The sequence below is a fragment of the Emydura macquarii genome, unplaced genomic scaffold (assembly GCF_026122565.2).
Source record: "Emydura macquarii macquarii isolate MOO-44397 ecotype Brisbane River unplaced genomic scaffold, CSIRO-AGI_Emac_v2 contig_2768, whole genome shotgun sequence".
Classification (NCBI taxonomy): Eukaryota; Metazoa; Chordata; order Testudines; family Chelidae; genus Emydura; species Emydura macquarii.
The window spans coordinates 45,116,003-45,136,593 of NW_027132905.1; positions in this window are offsets into that span (position 1 = coordinate 45,116,003).

A 20,591-nucleotide genomic window follows, 5' to 3' on the forward strand; every position below is an offset into this window, starting at 1 on the left:
TGTCACTTTTTCCACCCCCCTACAAAAAGCACAAAGGATTTCCAGTGCCTGTGAGGCACCCAAGTCCTGGCTGCATTTGTTCTCGCAAAACGAGCACCATGTGGGGCAGTGGTTCACCGTTTGTTAGGGGGGGCCAAGTGTTGCCTACGGAATTGATAACTCCAGCAACCCCTGGGATGTTTCCTGATGTCTCCTGCCAACTGCTGAGAGACAGCCCCTTATTGAAACTTAGTGGGGTAATTTTGGTTCAATGGGGGGGCATCTCTCAGTACCAAAGGACAGGGGAAGGGTTGATGAGGAGGCAGAACGCTGAGATGAACAGCTCCCAGACCAGTTGGGAGAGGCTAAAGCTCCCGGTCAGCCTGACTGACAGAGCGGACAGGCCATTGAGGGAGCCAGGAGGCAGGCTGAGGGGAAAGGCATGTGATCTGGTGCTGCCTGGGCAGAGAGCAGGGCTGAGCTAAGGACAAAGCCGCACCCCTGAGACACTGCAGCCAGCGGCTGGGAGCCCAGAGAAGAAGCCCAGGGAGCTGAACTGCGCAGACCCACAGCAGCAGAACCAGAGGGGCCCGAGGAGCGTCCCAGAGAGCCGCGCTGAAGCAGAGTGGGGAGCCGGGTGCGGTGAGCAGCTGGGGAGAGTGAAGGGGACCCTGGGCAGGGCCCAGCTCAGGGATACACCACTAGCCCAGAGGCCTTGCAGGCCGGACTGGGTGAGGCATCGTGACCCCGATGGGGGTGATGCTGGGGACAAGGGCCCTGTTCCTGTAGAGCCTGGGGGCGTCTGGCCACCACCAGGGCAAGTGTCCGACCTGTGGCATCCCTGCAGTCCAGCCACGGCCTGGGCAGGAGCCTGTGATGTGTGAGAAACAGACAACGAGCATCCCTAACACCCCAGAGATGCGGGGGGGAGGGAGTCTCTGTGCCCAGGGGGGCGGTGCTGGGTGTTTTTCCTTTAACCTTTTTTTTTTTTTTCGTTATTTTTTTATTGATTACTGTTTAATACATCGTATTGCTTTGAACTATATGCACTGATCAGTGGGTCAGGGAAGCGTCCAGTGCAGAGAGAGCACCTTGGAGTGGGGACACCCTAGCCTCTGTCCTAAGGGACCACAACAAGGTTAGGGGTCAAGCCCCCAGGGATCCTGGGCCCAGCCTTGTCAGGGATACGAGGACTCTGCCACGCAGGAGAGTGGGGGGGGAGCCCTCGAGGTCAGGCAGGCCTCTGGGGAAAAGGAGTGGGAGCAAGGACTCAGATCCTTTTGCTAACCAATTCCATCGGGATAGCGTGTGAGCCAGGAAAGTTCCCCACAGTAGCGGGGCCGTTCCCCCACTTACGTAACGTCTGTTCCTCCCCAGTCTGTGAGGTCTGCCAGGCAAGGCTGAGGAATAATGGCTGTTGCACCAAACACAGTCTGTATGTTTCAGATGGCCTGGACACGGGTGAGTTGCATACACATCAGAGCTCGAGTTGCATACACATTAGAGCTCCTTAGCCGTGTTGTTGTTTGTGCGGGGTCTCTTTCTGGGCCATGAACATAGGGCTGCAGGGAGCCCATGAGAAGGTGGTGACCCAAGCCAGGAAACTCCAACACAAAGGCTGAGGTTTTCCACGTTCTTCACTGGGGCTTTCCGGGTTAGATAGTTCATGATCCTTGGATTTTAAGTATGTAGCTTTATTGAATGTAAGGAGAGAGAGAAACTGGGCTTTGCTGATAGAACCTCTTACAAGCTGTGTTCAGCAAAGCGACAGCTGCATCCATGAACCACGGAAGAGGGAGCGGGCTGGCTGGCCCAGCAGGCCAAACCGTCTAACCACTCTGAACACCCAGTAGACAAGGCTGTGTGGATGAACGCCACTGGAGGCCAAGGCTAACCTTGGGGACCTGTGAAGTGTTGAGGGTGGCTTGGTTCATTGGTGTGCTGTTTGCTCTGCAACAGCCCCTGTGGAGCACTAGGAATGGAGTGAGATGCAAAGTGCTCCAGGTTACTCTTAATTTCCAACGCTTCGTGGATGCTTTTTTGCCAAGTTCCTTCGGGGGGGGGGGGGGGGGAGATTGTGTAATCAGTTGCGTTGCATGTAAAAATACGCTTGTCCGTCCAGGAATTCGGGATCTTGCCAAAGTGGACACAGTGTTCAGTCCCGGCTCATGCCTGCCAGAAATGTTATGTTTTGTCCAGCAGAAAAGAAAACATCCTTTCCTCTCTGGGCTTCAGAATTTGGCTCCTCAGACTCTGAACTCACCACAGTGTTTCCATAGGTTTGGCCATAGAACTTCGCCCACCTTGGATCAGATCTTTGGGCCAGCAGAACTGGCTTTCTGGCAGTAACCAGGATCCAATCACCCTTTGCAGAAAATGCCTGAACTCTACACAGTTGAGGGCTGCTTTGGCCCTCTGGCCATAGTCAGAAGACTGTAGGGAGCAGATTATTATATAGAATTGTGGTTAACACCTAGAGGCTGCAAAGAGATTAGGTGCTGTCTGTATGTGTTGTAAGAGAGTCTAGAGTTTGCAATCTAAATAGACAAGGTGGGTGAAGTCATATATTTTATTGGATCAACTTTTGTTGATGAGAGAGACAAACTTTCTAGCCACACAGAGCTCTTCTTCAGGTCTGGGAAAGACACCTCACCCACCTTGTGTCTCCAATATCCTGAGACTGACACAGCTACAACTACACTGCATACAACAAGGAATGGGGGACAGAGAGTAATCTGCATTTCACAGTGTGTGTGGATGTGTGTGTGGGTGGGAGGGTGGTTGGGGGAGCAACTGAGGCACTGGAATAAGTGGCTTGCCCAGGGCCATCCATGGAGTCTGTAGCAGAGTTGGGAATTAAACCCAGATTGCCCAAGCCCCACAAGACCATCCTTCCTTTGAAGCTCTGAAGTATGGCTGGAGTGGTTGTCTTAAGGAGACCATATGTCCCATTTGGCCAGGACAGTCCCTTTTTTAAACCCTGTCCTGGCTATCCCAACTTTTTTTGGCAAGAGCCAACGGGACAAATGCCCACTTTTGTCCAAAAAAAAAAAAAAAGTGGGGTATGGAGGAACATGCAGAGGGGTGGGGAAGCAGCGATGCCAGCCCCACATGGTGTCCCGTTTTCCCTTTGTGAAACATGGTCACCCTAGGTTGGCTGCATAGAGCTCCTTTTGAGTCACCGTGCTGAATAGAACTGAAACTTATTGAAACTATTTACTGTGCCCTGATTTCTCATAAATAACTGTCAGGGCTGTTCACTTTATCAACACTTGGTGCATGCTGCCTCCCTGCCTATATTGGCCTTCAGGGGCAAATTTCCTTTCAGGTTCGAACCCTCAATGAGCACTTGGAAACAGTAGGGTACAGATTTCACTTGAACGGTGTCGTTCATCACGCAGCATTCAGGTACTGTGCACTGCATTCAGAATCAGAGTGCTCGCTTACCACTGGAACTGGTGCATTGATAATATCCACATTAGGTTCCAAGCATAAACATTACCAAGGCTTTTAAAAAAAAAAATCTACAAGCTATTCCTGCTTCCGCCATCCTTGAGCACCACTAACATGACCTGCAGCAGTTGTTCCTCCCTTCTTCCCAGACCTTCAGGGCTTTGGTACTTATTAATTGCACAAGATTCCCCTCCTCTGTCTTCTACCCAATCAGTTTTTCTCTGATTTTACCCCCTCTTCAATTCTGGAACGCTAACTCTGGTCTCTGTCTGACCCGGCCAAAGCCTGCTCGTTCCAGTGCTGGCGCTGTGAATCTGTCCTGTGGCCTCTCCTTTACTTATTAAAATCTTCCTGTCTTTTGAGAACAGGAGTAATTCTCCAGCCAAGCTGCTGTGTGTCTGGCCTAATGAGTCATTTATATTAATATGAACTTTCAGCTTCAACACAAGAGCCTGTAGCTCTTTGTAAGAGGGGAGGTCTCATGCCTTCATGCGGTTCCTCTTTAAAGTTCTGCAGCTGTTGTTTAAAATTATGGGGTGGCGCCATCAAACTCTCTTTATACATTCCCCTGGGTGACTGTGTGCTGCTCATTCAAGGAAGGGGAAAGGGTGGGATCCAGAAATTTATTTTGCTCTGTCCATGCTGAATTTTAAAAGCTCTGTGACTGGAAACCTCCTGGAATCTGTGAACCGGAGGGGAAATGGGGTGCTGTCTGAAGACAGGCAGGTGCAGTGTCTTACAAAAGTGCCATTCCAACATGGGACAGGCACTGATTGCCCTGCAACCTCTGTGACAGAGAAGGAGCAGGCTGAGGATGCCTGCTTCCAGCTCTCCCCTCTTTTTGCATGTAAGTCACTAGCTGGACAGCCCTAGTCCCTTTCTTTACATGAAAACGGAGTGACTGTGGGTTCCCAGGCTTCCTGTGGAAGGGTGACACCTGCTGCTGTCCGTCCGTCCTTTTCAATGGAGTGAACCATTTGTTTTGAGGCTTCCTGTGGGGACATGTTCAGAGCAGCTGAGCAAAGATGGGGAGTGGAAAGAGAGAGAAAGAGGACAGTTCCCTGAAGCCAGGCTGACTTTTTTTCCCTGTTGTTTTCTGTAACAACATCTTTGTGGCCAAGACAAACGAAGACGCCTGCCCTAGACATTGTTACCTTTTGTCTCCTCAGGCCCAGTGTCAGTTCCCAACTTATTTTATGAACTGTTTAATCTCAGGGTTTTTATTTCCCCCTGTAAAGAAATGGTATTTCAAATTCCAGGGCAGCTTCAGATGCTAATACCAGCTGTCTAGACAGAGCAGCCCACGGACATGACCATAAATAAAAAGTCTTGGGGTTTTCGGGTTTTTTTCGTTCTTTTGCCAGAGCTACCTCGGGAACAAAAGGATAGAGGAGGGGCTGATTGCGTGAGGGCACAGAGCTTTGGTCCTGCCTCCTTTACCATCTCTCAAAGGGGATGGGAGATGACTGGGATGGTGCTGGTTTTGGTGGTTGGTTTCATGAGAGTGCTCTGTATCTGTATAAAGACAAATAATTAACAGATAAGGAGCTGGTAGATAGCACTCAAGGGTATGCAGCATAGATGGGTTTTGTGTAGGACCAATGAAACTTCTTGTGCGCTGCAAAGGGCTTCCGCTGTGCAGCTCCTTCTGTCAGTTCTCAGCATGGTTTCAGAAGTACAATGGTTGTAGCTACTTCAGTTCTTCGTTGTGGCTGAGTGGAGGCATTGAGTCGTCCTGTGCAGAGCTTCACAACCAGAACTCCAGTATGTTCTGCAGACTATCGAGAGCTGGAGAAATTTTCCCCTGAGCTTACTATGTATTTAGTGAGGGAGTGCGCGGCATCTCAGGCTGCCTATTCTTCGGGTGTGATGGAAGGGCCTGCTCTGCAAGAGGGCCCTACAGGGAAGTGGAACCTTCTTTGGAGCATTGAAGGAGGTGCAGGGGCATTCTTCACCCCCCCTATAAAATTCCTTATGTGGGGACGCTTTTTCCCACTTGCTATGATTGTCACTAAAGTCCCTGTGGCCCAGCTGTCTACACCAGCAAAAGGGCAAGGATCATGCATGGATGATGCAAGGACTAACTCAACATTTAATGCCGAAATAAGAAGGGTCATGCCCATGCATCTTGTGGATTCCTTGGATCCTGCTTCCATGACCTTGCACATTTGTTATGCATACAGTTTATGTTCTCCTCGTGACAACGCCACTCTGCCCGTTGAGCATTAGCCAAAGGGAAGCTACTCGAGCAAGAAAGGGGCGACACTGTGAATTGTGGCTACCACCTGCCCATGCGAATGATCGATGAACTTTCTGTGCTGCCTTCTGAGCAGCAGGTCCCATTGCTGTCATGTCTGGAGGCTGGGGGGGCTGGCTAGTTTCAGTCACACCTCGTCCGTTCTGCTGGCTGAATAGCAGAAGCCGTTAACTGCCCTTGAGTTGCATGGGAGTACAGGATTTCACAAAGGGTCTGTAACTGTCCTTGTAAGGCCGTCAGACTCTGGCTCCCAGTTCCCAGCAGCTCTGTTATAAGAAACATGGGCAACCAACACACACCTCCCTGGAGCTGAAATCTCCTGGTACCAAGAACAGATTTCCAGGAAGACGGTGTGTAGGGGTCCTGGTTTGGACCCTTTCCAGCAGCTGCCTCCTCCTTTTCTGACTAAAGGGGTTTAGTTATTCACTCCTCTGCTCTTCTCTTCCCAGAAGTGCAGGAGCCACTAAGGAGCTGCACAATTCCTGGGGGCTTATTTGCTTAGTAAATGGGGATAAATGGACCCAATTATCCCTGGGGTACCCCCGTAGCCTTCATTGTAATCCCCATAGGAATGAATGGGACCCATTCGCTCTAGGGAATTGCCTTGAGAAAGGCAGCTAAATCTGGGTTAGGGAATCTCTGCAAACTCACAGCCAGATTGTGAACCTCTTACCGAGCTTGGTGAGCAGTTACTCCCACCAATAATCCTGTTGACTTCAGAGGGACTGTCTGTGTGTGCAACTGCTCAGCGGTGGAGGTAAGGGAGCCCCAGTCTGTGTCTCATTGTGAGCAAAGATGATGACCTGGGCCCTGTCCAAGACAAACATTGGCTACCTTGGGGTGATTGAACTCATTTGCCCCAGAAATTGGCTGATGGAAATCTTAAGCAGCCAAAGCGTATTAATCAATGAGAAATGGCTGCTCCTTCTGCTTGGACGTCGCCTTGCTTTGTGATAATTACATAGCTGGGCCTTGCCAGCAGGTTTTCTTTCTTTTCTGGGAACCTCTGCCTGTCTGGGATACGGACAATACTGGATTGTCTTCTTCAGTGCTGCATCTTCCCTTTCCGGTCTTTAATGAAGGCTGACTCGCCTCTCCCTCACTGTGGGATCTCACCAGCAAAGTCCAAAGAAGGTACCTGCTGTTTGTGGGGAATGGGAGCCTGTGCCCAGTATAGAAAAGGAACTCAAGTCAGCTGGGAGGGATGTTGCATTTCTAGCTTTTTAACAGTCTTTCCTCTCCAGTCCATTTGTGTATCTCACCTAAACCTTATCCCTTCCATTCATAGTGATAAAGAGTAAAAAGCATGTTAACAGCTCCTTCTGGCGGAGGATCTGAAAGCACTTTGCACACGCATTTACAGTAATACATTGTCTTGCAGTCCCGACGCCCTGTATTAGAATCCTGGGGAAAGTGAGGTGCTGAGCCACATTAAGTGACTCGTCTATGCTCAGAGAGTGAGTCATTGGTAGAGGGAAGAAAAGAACCTGGAAGTCCTGACTCTCTCCTCCACTAGGCTACTCTTCCTCTGCATGAGATCATCTCTCATCCCTCTAGGGTCCTCTTGTTCATTTTCCTTTGTCTATGCCATTTAAAATGCATGATGCTTGGCTACTTGGATACCTGTACAGTTCAGAGACCTGCCTCGTTCTGTGATAGTGTAACAGACGCACAAGGGCACTGTGGGCTAAAGGAATGGATTATAGAGGCAGCTGCGCACCGCATCTGTCAGTCACATTCTTTGCATGCATTGCCCATAGGGTCTCCTCAGGGATTTAGTCTATATTCTAGGTGGGGAGACACGCATGTGTTCCCAGCTGGCTTTGGGACACTTGTTCAGCCTCTCGGGGGTTGAAATGCAGCAGCAAAGAATGCAGGACTGAAATATCAGGGGATGCTACCCAGGAAGGTTGAGGTGCACAGGCAGTAAGATGGAAGTTTGTACAGCATGTACTGGCACCAGTGTTGTCAGGCTATTATTGCAGGAGCAAATTCCTCTGCTTTTAAAACACATTACCCTGTTCTTTATTTTTAAGGCTAGATATTCCCAGCTGTGCCTGAAATTCCACTTGTGCTCCGTGCAAAGAAGTTTTGGTCCGTGTTTCCCAGAGAGCTCGAGCAGGGCTTTGGTGCAGCGCGGCGGCTGTGCTGCTAGGGAGGGCGCACAGCCAACTTCCTGAACCCATGTTCTCAGGACACCAGATAGGAGACAGTGCTGACAGGCCACAGGAGGCCCCTTGGAACAAAGACCAGGAGCTGCTGAGAGCTGTGCCCGTGGAAGAACCCGGTATGTAAATATTATCACAGAGCCATCCTCACCAGTAACACCCCCCCCACACACACACACACACAAACGCTGCCTGCATATTAACGCACTCCAAAAAAGAACCGCAGGCACAGCGTACGTCCTCAGTGTGCTGGAGTCAATGTGCAGTTCCTTCCGCTTCCTCTAGCATCCCAGAAGAATTTGCAGGCCCTTCTGCTGAGATGTTTGCTGCTTTTCACGCTCTCTCTCTCACACACACCAGCTTTTTTAAAAAATTACCCTCCAGCTACTTCACAGTGTGACTGACTCATGGTCTGTGAGAATCAATGCAGATATGCCCGGGGGTGAGAGTGTGAGTCTGGGTGCTGAAGTGGTGGTTGCGGGGGCGGGGGGGTTGTTGCTTGTACCTTTCGCTTCTTGGCTTCCCTTCTCTGTTTCTGAACAGGAAATCATCCCTTCTATGTGTAGAAATAAGGGAATGATGATCAATCAAATTAAAGTACTGTAATTCTTCATGTTACACTAGCACCTAGGTCCCTCCCAGACAGGGAGTGGGGGGCCCTATTGTGCTAGGAGCTGTACGACTATAATAAGAGATTGTCCCTGTACTAATGACAGGAGGTAATATGTGGATGAAACAAATGGGTGGAGGGCGGATGTGGTAACCATAACATGAGCGCCCCTAGAAGCATCTGAGCTCATCTTTATGTGAACAACGCAGTTTGTGTGTGCCAATCAGTGACACCTCGCTTTGTCCAAATGGCTTTCATAGCAACTTCTTACGTTCATTGAAAGGGTCGTCCCTGTTGGAGGCGGTGACAGTTGTGCCCTATGAACTGGTGGTTTTCATCCATGGCGGCTGCCGACTGGGAAGATGAATGGAAAATGTCAAAGGGAACTCAAAGTGAGATACTGGAAATGAGTCCTTAGAATCCTGCCAGAATATTTGAAGGAACCCCAAAGAATCAATGGAGGATCAGCAGACTCCTTCCATCACCTCAAAACCCAGCCATAACATGAGTACCCCCAAAACTCCATGGGGAATATCAGAGGATGCATTCCTAGTTAGGACATTAGAGGAACCCTTCCCTCCCTATACACACAAAATCAGCAGAGAACACAAGCGCCTGGTACAAGGTGGGAATGCTACGTAGTGACTGTCAGAATGCAATGGGAAACTTCTTTCTCAGCGTCTGAGAATGTGTTAGGAAATGTTAGAGGGGAGTCCTGGAACCTAGACATAACCTCATTATTGGTGGGGAATATTCAGTGGATACTCCTACAGCTCAGCTGCAGACATTAGATCAGGGGTTCTCAGACTTTCTCATGCTGTGGACCATGTTGTCTTAGTGACGTTGCCTTGTGGGTGCATCCTCTCCCATTCATGATTAGATGGATTGTTCATGGTCTGCCTCCCTTCCCATTTGCCTCCCCGTGTCACACACTTTCCATGTAAATAACTGCTGTATCTAACGAATTTCTGGTGGCCTTTAAAGTGACTTAACTGCTGGAAACAAAAAGGAGAAGCCAGCACCATGTGACCAGCCAGCTCTTCGAGCCACCCATGGTCCACGTGCTACTGTTTATGAACCACTGGGCAAGGGTTCATTTCCTTCCATAGGGTGTTAGATACAAGGGTGATGGTCACTTAGAAATATCTTAATTAGACTAAGGGATCTAACTTCCAGAAGTGTTGAACAGCTGAAGCTCCACTTGACTTAGTCTGGAGTCATAGGTTCAGGAAACTTAGATGAGTAATGGTGTAGCGATCTGAGTTTTGTGGCAAAGTCTTTGTTGCTTGGAAAGCAGGTGTGATGGAGCAAATGTCTCTTGAGTTATAGACTGCAGCAGAGCAGGGTACAGTCTGTGATCTCCTTTGTGAGGAAGCACTGGAAGTTCACTTAGAACTAAAGCTTGAATCATTACAGTTCACAGAAAAAGTTCATAGACAGTGTTCCCGTCCAAGAACCCTAAGCTTTATAATATCCCATTAATCTTTAAGTATTGGTCTCTTCTAGCCCTACGCACAAAGCTTATTCATTCTGGTTATGTTTTCTGGCTCTCTGTATCTCTTCCCTCTTAGCATCTCCTGACCATTATTTCCTTAGAGCACCAATTCCTTCTGGGGAGCTCAAGCCCAGACAGATCATCCCAGTGGCTTCTTTAAAGAGACAGAATGGCCAGCCAGATACCGCATTGAGAGAACATCTCTCTTTTCTTCCTCCCACCCTATCAGTGAGTCAGGTGACCTTTGCTGATTTGCATCCAAGTCGTGGAATTTGTCGCTTCCTCCAGTGGATGGAGTTTGCGCTCTCAGGCCGATGGACTCTCTCTCCTTGGCAACTCTCCACCTGTGGGCAGACCACGGTTGCTTCCAATCTGAAATAGGATTTGTCCCTTTATAAAAAACAGGCAGACAAACCTACTCTGAAGGGACAGAGCGCTCAGACAGAAAGGATGAAATGAAGACAGTGAGCGTCTGCCACAGTGCGTGTGGGGACAAAAATAAGGACTCTCTCCTTCTCCTTTTCTGTGAGTGTCCCAGCCCGCCTCCTACTCTATTTCCTTTCCTTTCATTCCTCTACCACCTCCTTCCCCTTTTCCTCTTTCAGAATCATTCTTTCAAAGAGAAAGGGTGGTCCAGCGGATTGAGCACTGGATCGACCAGCAGGAGATCTGGGGTCCCTCCCTGCCTGCCTCTGCCACTGACCTTGGGCAAGGCGCTTACCTCTCTAGGTCTCTCTTCACTGCACAGTTAGCCCAGGTCAGCGCAGCCAGGATGGCCAAATCCACATGAGCATCTCCACTGCAAAGCCCTGCCGGAGTGACTTGTCCTCACTGTTTTTAGCTTGCCCTTTTGTGTCACATATCCCATATCACATGCTCTGTGATTTTTCTGCTCTTCAGGGCAGGGATTACTATCTAAGCAGACAAGAACAGAGGTCGGGACCCCACCTCCATAGAAAATTTTGAATTTTTTTTTTTGAAAAATCAATTTGAAATTTTTTTTTTGAAGATTTTGAAAACTTAAAAATTGATTTTTTAAAAAATGTTTTTGGCAAAATGTGAAAAATGTCAAGAAAGCCAGGCACTTGCCATGAAATTTTTTAGTCAAAAACCCAACGTTCCATTAAAAAGAAATTTCAATGGAAAAATGTCCCCTTCCTATTTCTGACTGGCGTTTCTGAGTACCAGTGTGATGCAGATGCAGACAGCAACATCAGCCAGAACCAGTGTCCTGGGACACGGCTCAGCACTGCGAATGCGCCCTGTTGAGAGAATTGGTAATGTGTTTAAACTGACTGCTCCAAAGGATCAAGACTGTCGTAATACTTTAATTATAATCCTGCGGTTGTCTGCTTCTCCCTTGAGAATTCTCTGTAGGCTCAGGATATTCTAAGGAGATTGAGAGCCAAAGGTCTCATAAATCAACCAGGATGGGAGGTTTCCTCCTTTGGTGGTGATCCCCTGAGTTGAGGACATTTTGAGCAGGAGGACAACGCTTGCATATTAAGCTATTTAATGTGATCCTCCATAGGGCCCCTTCCATGGGGCCGGGCTCTCAAAGCTTTGGAACTATCTGTTCTATGAAAAAGACTAGTAAATTCCATCAGCACCCAACAGAGCCTATTCCATGTAAATTTCCTCCTTCAAGTACTGCTGTACCAGTAGGGCAGTAATGGACGTGATAGAGAATCTCCCATCGGTCTCTTAGGTACTTTATGGCCCATAGCATCTGAGAACTTCACAATCTTTAATGCATTTATCCTCCCAACACCCCCGTGAGCTAGGGAAATGCTATTAATCCTATTGGACAGAAGGGGAACTGAGGCACAAAAAGGCCACAGGCCAGGCTCCTAGCTTCCATTGAAATCAACTTCAGTGGAAGTTAGGAACCTAAATACCTTTGGGGATCTGAACTGAGGGTCTCCCAGGAAGTCTGATGGTGATGCAAGAACTTGAACCCAGGTCTTCCATGTCTTAGACTCATACTGTAACCTCTGAACTATCCTTCCACTTCTTCAGCAGCCTATTTCTCACATTCTTTCTCCCTGGGTTACAGGCCTTGTGGGGAGGTAGAAGTTCTGCACTAGAGCTCTGGGCTGAACTGGAATGGATTCTGGATACAGTCCCTGGCATCAGTAAGACCTTGAAGGGGATTTTACTGTTGCAGTCACTTAGGGAGTCCTGTGAAGACTCTTAGTTTCTTAGGAGAAGCTTTGGACTCTGTCCCACCTGCCTTAGCAATACATAGGGAGCTGGCCCAGACCAGGGGAAAAGGTCTGCCTTCTACAGTGTTTTCTCACTTGTGATTAGGAAGTTTGTCTGCCCCCTCAGCCTCTCCAGGAGTTGGGGGAAGAAGACTGCTGTGTTTCTAATGGGTGATATTTGTTACTGTGGGAGTCTGGGTGGTCGCCCAACTCTGCTCATGGCCCCACACCCAGCAGCTTTCAGCAGGCCAAGACAGCCCTTTCCTCTTGCTCTGTTCAGTGATGGACTTATTTGGCGGATAGACTGGCATTGGCGCCTTCTGGCAAGGTCCTAACTGGTGTCTTTTCGCCATGCTGACAGACTGGACTGGTGGGATCTACCTGGGTCCGACGGCAGAGGCCAGGCTGCGGCAACTCTTGCTTTAAACCTGGCGTCCCCACCATCCTCCTGGAAGTGACGAAAGGATCTTGGGAGGTAAGACTGCTGCATGAGTCTGGACATGGCTAATCTCCTGTCCTGCCCCCTCTCGATGCCTTCTAGAGGGCAGGCACAGGGGCAGCTAGCAGAGGTCAGACTTCAGCTTGCGCTGGGAAGGGGGGGGCGGGGAGTGGTGCTCACTCTAGCACTGACGAAGGAAAATGCAGGCCCAGGTCTGGGGTGGAGGATGCAGCTGCATCCTCTCGAGCACACAGACTGCAGCGGATACAGCCCCTCCCTTTCATGGACCTGTCCCTGTGTTCCACTGGCCGCTCGCTCCGGAAGCCTTGGCTGTGATACACCCTCTAGGAATGAACATTCGTCACAGCTGACTTAACCAGACTATAACCCCAAACCACAGTTACAGCATATGCCCCTGACTAAGATCCCCTCTCCAGCCCTTGGATTTGCATTCATCTCTGAGTGCCCACGCAGAGCAAGCGGTATGTTGGGCTCACAGGCGGGCACGGTGCTATCCTGGCCGCACGCTGACATGTTGCACCCCTGCCCGCTAGATATTCCTCCTGTGCCCATCACCGTAGTGTCGGTATTGTACCAGCCCGTGCTGCATCCGTGATATGCTGATGTGCCAGCCTGAGGCCAAGACAGAGCACCCTGCCAGCCTGGAGCGGTAGTGGTGCTGCCCCAGGGCCGTAACAGCCCTACACTGATGTTCTGTATTGGTGCCATAGCAGTACTTTGGGACCGTACTGGGTTGGTGCTCTGTTAGCCTTACTCGGGTGTACGGACTGCAAAAGCACCGTGCTGGTGGATGGCACTGGTCGGGTAGCCACTCCGCCATCGGCATCAGACTGTACCTGGGCCATGCTAGCATCCTACCGACGTGCCACAGGGGTGCTATAACCAGGACCGTACCAGCATCGTACCACTGGGACACAGCACGATACCAAGGGCTTGGGCTATAGGCGAGGGCTGGGGGTGGGGAGGCCTGTCACCCCGCTGGCCATCTCTGGGGATGTGGGTAGGGAGTTCGGTCGCCATTTGAGGCAGCTGGCACTGACTGTTCTTGGGGGCAGGGCCGTGGGTCACAGAGGCTCAGGCCCAGCAGTGCTGTAGCAATCCAAGAGTATCTCCACAGCTGCCTCTCACATCTTCCATGACCTGATGGGGACAAGAGGTTTGGCAGCTTGCTCTGGGAAACCCAGCCATGAGGTCGAGGGACATTTTCCTTTCTCTCTCCCTGGCGTCTGCAAGGGGCAAAAAGGGGAGGGGAGGACGAATTATTTTGCCAGCTGCCTGTCCTGGCAGCACATTCCCCTCCTGCAGCTGCTTTCCACTGCATCAGCCCCTTAGCACAGGGCAGCGTGAGGGCTCCAACCGCTCTGGAATGGCTGCCATCTCCATGCGTTGAAAGGCAAGCCAGGCGGCTCGCAAGGGGAGCCTGGACAGCAGTTCATAGCCAGCAGGCTGCATCCTTCTGACAGCTCAAACACAGCAGCTCAGGGTGGGTGAGTAATCCTTGCACTTCCCCCCATGTCTCCCCCCCCCAAAAAAAAAAAAAAAAATAAAAATAGCAGGCCTTGCTCAAGGAAGTGCTCTGGGCCAGTTCATATTTTTCTCCTCTGACTGGCACATCAAACAGAGGTGGGAAGAGGGCCAAGAGAAATCAAGGGTGTGAACCACCAGAAATATGTTCAAGCCTCACCAGAGCGCTGCCCCCGGCCCACACACTGCCAGCCCCACACACGCTTCCAGAGGCCAGAAACCCGAAGCCAAGAGGTGTCAGGCAGTTGAAGAAAGGCCCCACTAATGCTTCCCCTGGTGCTTACCTGCACTCAAGGCGGGCCGGGCCAGGCCAGCTCCGTGCTACCTAGCAACAGGCCTCTTCGATTCTGTTCTTCAGCACCAGATGGGGAGGCCCTGCTGTGTGTGATGGATGGAGGAGGCCTGGCAAGATGAAGAACTCCCACCAGGGAGCTGGGTCACTGATGAACATGATAGATGGGAAACGTCCAGTGACGCACTTTGCAAAAGCAGATGGCTAGACGCTGATCTCAGATAGGTGGTTTGACAGGCAGCATTGCCTGGTGGTTAGAACAGGGGTGGGGCCTAGGATTCTTGCCTTCTGTTCCCAATTCTGCCACTGAGTCACTTTGGAAGCTTGGGTGAATCTGGCAGCCAGTTTACCCATCTATAAAATGGGGAGGAGGATGCTCAGCTACCTGATGGTGGCCTTAAAGCATAATTAATGTTTATAGAGTATTTGGGATCAGATCCTGAGGTGAAAGGCAGCAGCTCTGAGCCGAGTCACAGACGGTTTTGCTTTTGTGTCAGTCCCTGCCTTAGCCGGGTGCTGGGAAAGGAGCAAATGGGCGGGATCTGGATTTACTGTAAAGGAGACACAAGCTGCATGAATCGTCCTCATGCTCTGGTACCTCCGCACTCACACCACAGCAGAGTGGGTGTGGGAGCCAGGGCAGCAGGCAGGTTTGCTTGGAGGCGCTGGTGGTGACCACCCTGTCCAATAGTCTGACTGACAGCTGCAAAGAGAACAAATGACCAGGTGAGGACTGAATACACTGAACTTCCTAAGACACAAAGAATCCTAGGAAGCCAGAAAATGGAGAAGTGGCCGCAGGACACAAGGACTCAGAAGTGAACTCTGACTGTGGTTCCTCTGGCTTCAGCTGGCCTCGGTTTTCTCCAGCTGCCATAAAACTAGCATGACACTTGACACGTTTTGTGGTCTGTGCTCAGAAGAGGCCCGGGCCTGGATAAGCAGGCGCCGTTCCAGGGGTGGTCTGGGGGGGAGCCGGCCGAGCTACGTCGAACGTCTGGAAGAGGAGGGGTTGCTGCAGGTGGCGTGAGGTACATGAGGAGCGAGGTGCACCCGCAGAGCTGTTGGGGGGAAGCCAGGACTGGCGATAGCAATGAACAACCTCCTGTCTGGTTGTAAAGGAGAAATCAACTTCTCACCCTCCTTGCTGAACAACAGCCCCATGCACACACATGGCAGCTAAGCCCAGAGCAACTGTTTCAAGGCCTCCTCGTGTTTCCCAGGAGCTCTCTGTTCACTGTTCTCCCTGGGAAGGCCAGAGAAAGGGCTACACCTGCCTTTTGGGCATCAGTCAAAGGAAGTGACATTAGCCTTCAAATGTTCTTAGCAGCTGAGTCCTGCCGGCAAAGCTTCTGCAAGGAAAGCCCTGGGGAGAGGCCAGGAAGGCAGCTTTCAAGTTTTATTGTAATTGAAATCATGGGGGGGCGGCTCTTTTGGGGGGGGGGAGGGGAGGCGTGGGTTGGTTTTTTTTCGTTTTTTGCAAACTCGGCTCGGGTCTAATTAGGTGATGCAAATTCTCCAGATGAACTCCGGGTCTGAGGGAATATAAGGTTTTACAGAGCCCGCATGAGGTTGTGTGTTTGGTACCTTGTCTCCTAGCAGCGCAAACCACATGGATGTGAAAGGCTGTTTTATGATCCGCCTGGGCTGTTGTTGGACAGGCGACAGGGAGCTGCGTTATTCCAAGCCTGCGGGATCGCTGCTGCCTTGCTTTCGTTTGTGTGCCACCAGGAGAGTGGGGGAGAGGATGGATTCCTTCATCCCTCCCTCTGCCAGCACTTGCTCGCTGGGCTTGGCATGGGCCCACTTCTCAGCTGCCTTTCAAGCCCTTCTCCCTCGCCAGGCAGGATTCTGGAGAGGTGTTGAGCTCTGCTGGTTACTCTTTCATTTACTCAGCTCAACGGCATTTTGGTCAGAATACTTTGCGCTCATGCCATGCAGCAAATGATAGCAAGTTCGGCCCCTGTGTGGTAGACAAGTGTTAGTGTCCCCATTTTACAAAGGGGAAACCGAGGCACACAGCTGCTAAGTAACATGCTCCAGGTCACCCAGCAAGCCAGCTCCAGGGTCGCTCGACTCCTAGCTTGGTGCCTTTGTTGCTTTTTTGCTGTTGTGCTTGCTCTGCCAGTGAGTGAGGGGTTTACACAAGCCCAGTCTGGTGGCTAGAGAGAACCAGGAATTCTCACCCCTGTGACTCAGTCCAGCTGCTTTGCAAGGTGTGATTATCAAAATTAAACCTTCTTTTCTTACAGCTGGAGAGCTCAGATTGTCCCCAAATATGGCAGTGGTTCGGCTGTGGGTCTGAACTCATGGCTCTTGGCTCGCTGGAATGGACCCTGCTTTCAGACGCGAGGAAGTTCAAATCTGCATTGGAACATCACCGCTTTGGCCCATTTCAGTTTGCTTCACGTTGTTTCATTTCATTGCTATTTACACTGTATTTTCTCTCAGGCTTTTCTTCTCTCTTCTTTTCTGTGCATTCAGAAGTAGCCTTGGAGGACTCCATTTCTGTGGGTGCTCTTGCACCACATACTGGGACGGTAGCGTTATTCAATAACAGGCCAGTCCTGAATGGTCCTGAGGGGCTGCACAAATACTCCCCAGGCAGCCTTCTTTGCTCATCAGGGGCCTGATCCAAAACCCACTGATAGAATTGGGAGACTTTCTATTGGCTGCAGTGGGCTTTGGATCAGGACCTAAAACACGCACAGAAATGTCCAAGTTACCAGCGTAAGAAGCTTGACTCCTCACTTGTGATGAAGACCTGCCCTGCTCCCCCAGTCATTGCTGTTCTTCCTCGTGCTTCATGGCATGGCGAATTCATCGCTGGCTTGTGACGTGGAGAGGAGAAAACCCAGCAGAGGGGCACCAAAGTGCGACTTCCCTTTCGCCTGGGGCCCGCCAGCTCAGTGGAGACGACTGTACCCCTTTCAGGAGTCTGATTTGTCTTGTGTACCCCCAAGTTTCACCGCACTTAAAAACTGCTTGCTTACAAAATCAGACATAAAAATACCGAAGTGCCACAGCAGGCTGTTACTAATTGCTGACTTTCTCATTTTACCATATAATTATAAAATACATCAATTGGAATATAAATATTGTCCTTACATTTCAGTGTCTAGTTTATAGAGCAGTACACATAAGTCATTGGCTGTATGAAATTTTAGCTTGTACTGACTTTGCTAGTTTCTATGTAGTCTGTTGTAAGACTAGGCAAATATCTAGATGTTACTGTTCTCCCTGGAAGACTTCTGTGTAACCTCCAGGGTACAGGTACCCCTGGTTGAGAATCACTGCTCCAGCTGTCACATCAGCTGCCCCCTAAGATGCTGTGCAAGAGTGAAATAGTGGGTCATGGCAGAAGGGAGATGGAGAAAAAGCGTGGTCAAGTTATGAGGACAGCTGAGACCGAGATACAGGGAGGCTGTTCCGGAGGCTGGGGGATGCAGATGAGAGCACAGATCCTGGTCACGTAAGAAGAGCTGATGGCATGGGGCGTTTGTTGAAGGTACCCATGAGGAGTGCACATGGCCAGAAGTTCAGTGATGGATCTTGCTTCCAGAAATGAGAAGCAGCAGCAGGGGCCTTTTTGCAGCTCCCATCACTCAGCGCCCTTAATGACCGTAAACCTGCTGCTCCATTACAGGTACGGAAAACAGTCGCTTTCACAGGAATTCACGCAGATCAGCCAGATTTGGGCTCTCTTTGCTCTCTGCTTCCATCCAATGTACGAGGAGTTCTGCAGTGTGTTTATGGCCTGATTCTTCAGAGGTGCCGAGAATACGCAGCTCCCCTTGTATGTCAGTGGGAGCTCTGGGTGCTTACCCCTTCTGAAAATAAGTTTAGTGCTGCCTTAAATCTCATCTCTTGGATGTGTAGCCTCTCCAAGCACACCACAACGGTGAGCAAGGATCATTATACCCATTTTACAGATGGGGAAACGAGGCATGGTCACACAGACTCAGTGGCTGGAATGTATAGCCTAGGAAGCCTGCCAGTCACCTATTGGAACGACTGGCTGACAGTTCCAGGCTACCAGGTGCAATGAGAAGGCTCGGCTAGGAGTGGCAGGGACAAGTCTGTGGTGTTGGGGGACTGATGATATTTAGAGTCCCGGATCCAGGTGAAAACACAAATCAGACCTGCCCCCCCTCCCTTTGTGCTGCAATGGGGAAACTGTGGATGGTCCCTGCCCTCCCCTAAGTGGAAACAGGCTGCGTGTGGAGGAAATCTCTGTTTTGATGTAAAACAATCCAGCTCAGCTCAGTCGAAGCCAGCTCAGGCTGGGATTTGCACCAGCTCTTATCAGAAACCTGCTGAGCACTTGTTTCTCTCCTTCCAGGGCTGCTGCTGAGCCTCTGAGGCATCGTGGGGATATTATTCACAACGTGCAGATGCAGCCGAGGCGAGGACTTCAGTGCAGTGGCTGCTGGGCCCCTTCATGAACGAGCCATAAGCCATGCTGCCACGTCTGGCTCTCTCCGTATGGACCGGAATCCTAAAAGTCAGTCCTGGCTCCAAAGTATGGGTATGTGTTCTTGCATTGGCCCCTCCTGGGGAAAAGGACTGGCCATCCAGTCATTATGTAGGGATGTTCAGATCCCAGTAGGTTACTTGCCTTGTTCATAGCCAGGAGCAGAACCTCTTGGCCCCTCTCCTTTGTTCCAACCCTCTCCCCCGCAACATCTTCTTGTTGAGCACAATTCTCTGTCCCCAGCCTGGCACCCTCCAGTCCAGAAATCAAATGCATCCTAATCAGCGGAGAGAGGTCGCTTTAGAGACTCCTGATCTCTCCCAAGCATCCCAGAGTTGCTCCAGATGATAGGTCTACAGGACACTCCTCTGTGGTACCCCAGCTGGGCCAGCAAGTCCTGGATTCCAGCTTGGGTTTGATTTGAGAGCCAAGTGATATCTACAGGTGAGATTGTCTTGTCGTAATATCCCTAAAAGCCATGCCCAGTCCCTTGTCTGAAGGAAAGGACAAATCCCCTGCCCACAACAACGTGCTCGCATGCATGATTCAGCACATTCTATCCAGCTGACCAGGATTTTGTCCCTAAGTAGTTCCCAGAGAGCTCCAGGGTTCAACTCTGCTCTCAGTCACAGTGGTATAATGCTGCAAGATAGTCGCTCTAGATTTACACTGATGTTACTGAGAGCAGGATCTGCTCCTTCAGCTTTTCTGTAGGATAGGGTAAGTCACTGGGAAAGTCACACAGGTGGTGGGGAGAACCGTAACGATTAAAACCTCCTACCGCTCCCCCTTCATCCCACTCACCAAAGACCCATGTGCTGCTGGATCCGCAGGCGCTACCGGCGCACAGCTGGCGGCCAAATGCCACCCAAGCTAAACATCAGAGAGAGAGAAGTCAGCCCTGCTTGAAAAGCAGAGGAGCAGCATGGAAAATCCCCTTAATCACTGCCAATTGCAGCCAAAACCACTTGAAAGTGGAGAGTTCATAATGATTAAGCAGACTCCATGGGTTGAAAATGTCATGTTTAATTAGCCAGTCATTTCCCCAGCATCACATAGACAGGCTAATACAAGTTACCCTGGATGTCCTCAATGACGGGAAAGGGGGGAACTTCACACAAGCTCAGCTGGTGCTTCTGGCCCTCAAAGGACATAGCTGCTCTGAGGTCCTTTAGAGACCAGGTAAGACCCAGGACTCCTGCAAAAGAGGGTGAAAGGACCATCCCATGCACAGAGCTGGCTGTGGGAATTTCCAGAGAGCTCAGCTGACTCTGGGCCACTTGCAGAAGCTCAACTGGCCGAGGTTATGTTATTACTTATGCCTCTATCTTCTTTTTGTGTCTTCGTCCCCTTAGAAGACAATGTTCCACCAAAGATAACCTGTGTAGTGTGCCAGGAGTTGTCATACAGCCGATGTACTTTCTCGTTCCCCGAGTTTAGGCTTTCCCCATCAAAATGTGATCTTTCTAGGTTCAGAATCCAGCACTAAAGGGTGAGTGGGGGGCAGCTGGGATCATTGCTTTATATTATTCAGGGCTGCGTTGTTCTTTCAGAGCCAAAAGTCCAATTGTGCTCTCAGAGGCGTGCTAGGGGCGTAGCTACAGGTGAGCCTGGGTGAGCCAAAGCCCACCCACTTTGAAAGCAGGCCCACCCAATCAGATTTCAAGCAATTCAT